Consider the following 2610-nt stretch of genomic DNA (forward strand, 5'->3'; position numbering starts at 1 on the left):
AATGGAGATAAGAAATGCCCTAACTTTTGGAATAGATATTGATAGGATTGGAATCAACTGGTATAAATACAGATGTAACAAGACAACAGGACACAGAACCTAGAGACAGAACCTAGCGAGAGAACCTGGCTGAAGAACCTAGAGACAGAACCTGGCTACAGAATCTGGATAGAACATGGCAAGAGAACCTGACTAGAACCTGGTGACTGAACCTGGCTGGAGAAAATGGCTGGAGAACCTGGCTGTAGAACCTAGCAAGAGAACATGGACACAGAACCTGGCTGGAGATCCTAACAAGAACTTCGCTGGAGATCCTGACCAGAACTTGGCTAGAGATCCTGGCTAGGCTGCTGATCAACTGAACGCTGTCTCCGTGTCATTCCTTCTTCGCTGACTCTGTCCATACCTTTGGGGACCCCTGGACCTGCTGGGGTTGGACCCTAGCAGTGGTATATTTATACCATGGAATACTATGCAGCAGTAAAAAAAAAAAAAAAAAAAAAAAAAAGAGAAGGATCTTGAGCACTGTTTATGCCTGGTTTTCTCTAAAGCTGAGATGGCAGCCAAGCACATCCTCTCTGAAGAGTGCAGCGTTGCTATTAATCACATGGCATCTTACGAGCTGCACATCAGTGATGCTCATTTATCTGTGGCCTGTTATTCTATGGAAGGCCCAGGAGAACCTTGTTTTGTTGCATTCTTTGAAGACCAAGCTGAGGTGAAGAGGGAACATGGAAAGCAAATCCTAAGATATCTAAGAGGATATGAGTAAAACCTGCCTTCCAGGGATTAAGAGCCCTGAGACAACTGGGGGACCAGCATTTAAACTCTGCCCTGAAGCTGGAGAACAAGTTAAGCAAGCCCCTGCTGGACCTGAAGGCCATAGCTTCTGCCAAGAATGAATCTAATGTCGTATACTTCCTGGAAACGTACCTGGATGAACAGAAGAGTAACATGAACTACCTGCAGCGCCAGCTTGTATATCATAAGGAATTAGAAAAGCAGGCCCGGGAGGAGGAAGACCCATTTAAAAAGCCGGCAGGAGTGTCAGGCAAACAGACCCAACATCTGAAGGCAACAAAGCAAGTATTCCCATTGTAGTCGGTCCCAAAATCAGCTACTTAAGAATCTTCTCCATTTGACAGAAGATTGCTTTCCTTCATTGGTGTGTGTGCATTATAAATAGAGAAAAAAAAGGAGAAAAAGGATCTCTTATTCTTTGAGACAGCCTGGAGGGACCTGGAGAGCAGTATGCTAAGCAAAATAAGCCAGTCAGAGAAAGACAAGTATCACGTGATCTCACTCATATGTGAAATCAAATGAACAAAATAAACTGATGTACAAAATGGATCCAGCGACAAAGAAGCATAGAATAGACTGTGGAATCTCTGAGAGAAGGCAGGGGAGGGTGGATGGGTGGGAAGTGATTGTCCAAAGGACTTGTATGCGAGTATATACATAGTATATATGCATAAACCATGGACCCAGACAATAGGGTAGTGAAGGCCTGGGGTGGAGGCAAAGGGGATGGCTAGAAGGGGTCAATAGTGGGGAAAAAGGGGACATACTAGTATGTGATGCTGTAACCGGACAATCAATGGGTCCGTGCTGCCTATCACTACTTGAGCCAATTAAGCAGAGACAGGGTAGAATCGTATGTGAGTGTTTATTCCAATACTCCCGGCAGTATGGGAGAGCAGCAGGTCATCCACAAAAATCTGCTCTGCAGTCCCCCATAAGCCAGCTGCTTATATAGTGTATAACAAGGATTACATGAGAAAGTAGGGATTACAGGCATGGGGAGTGGGAAGCTGGGGTGGGACTCCATTGTTTGGGCAACAAGGTTGTTAATCTTTCCATGGTAATAGGCAGTTTTTGAATGAGAGTGGTTCCATGGTTGATTCCCAGGGCCAAGGTTGACTCCTGGGAATGTACAACTCCCAGCCATGTCAGAATGTCCTTACTTTAACCAACACAAGGCAATCACAGTTAACAGAGCATGATTAATATCTCCCATAACCATAGCTAGTCCCCAATATTCTATTTTTGCCCCTAACAATACTTTCAACAATAAAGATTTAATTTTTAAAAAAGTGTTGGATTTTGTCAGATGCTTTTTCTCCATCAATTGATATGATCATGTGATTTTTGTCTTGCAATCTGTTTATGTGATGTATCACATTGATTGATTTGTGAATATTGTACCAGCCTTGCATCCCTGGAATAAATCCCACTTGGTCATGGTATATAATCATTTTAATGTATTGCTGGATCCAATTTACTAATATTTTATTGAGGATTTTAGCATCTATGATCATTAGGGATATTGGCCTGTAATTCTCTTTCTTTGTAGCATCTTTATCTGGAACAAAAAATTGCATTTTAAAAAGATGGCCCAGATGAGAGTTCTTGATGAAGTCCACATATTTGCATTTCAAAGGTCCTAGTATTTTGGTTTCATAAAGCCAATTATCTACTGTTAGGGTGAACTACCCTTAATCTCTCCTGCTTGGACATGTTTTCTGAAATATATATTGTTATAAGCCTTTCCCCATAGCCTGGAGCAGATGGCTGGCGCCTGCAGAAGCAAGGTAAGATGAATCCCCCTTG

The 2610-nt window shown here is 42.7% G+C and overlaps 1 pseudogene; it reads left to right on the forward strand.

Moving 5' to 3' along the window:
• The first annotated feature begins 556 nt into the window (after positions 1-556).
• On the forward strand, positions 557-1101 carry LOC118674706 (annotated as a pseudogene).
• Positions 1102-2610: the final 1509 nt, after the last annotated feature.

Source organism: Myotis myotis, unplaced genomic scaffold, assembly GCF_014108235.1.
Source record: "Myotis myotis isolate mMyoMyo1 unplaced genomic scaffold, mMyoMyo1.p scaffold_m19_p_19, whole genome shotgun sequence".
Taxonomy (NCBI): domain Eukaryota; kingdom Metazoa; phylum Chordata; class Mammalia; order Chiroptera; family Vespertilionidae; genus Myotis; species Myotis myotis.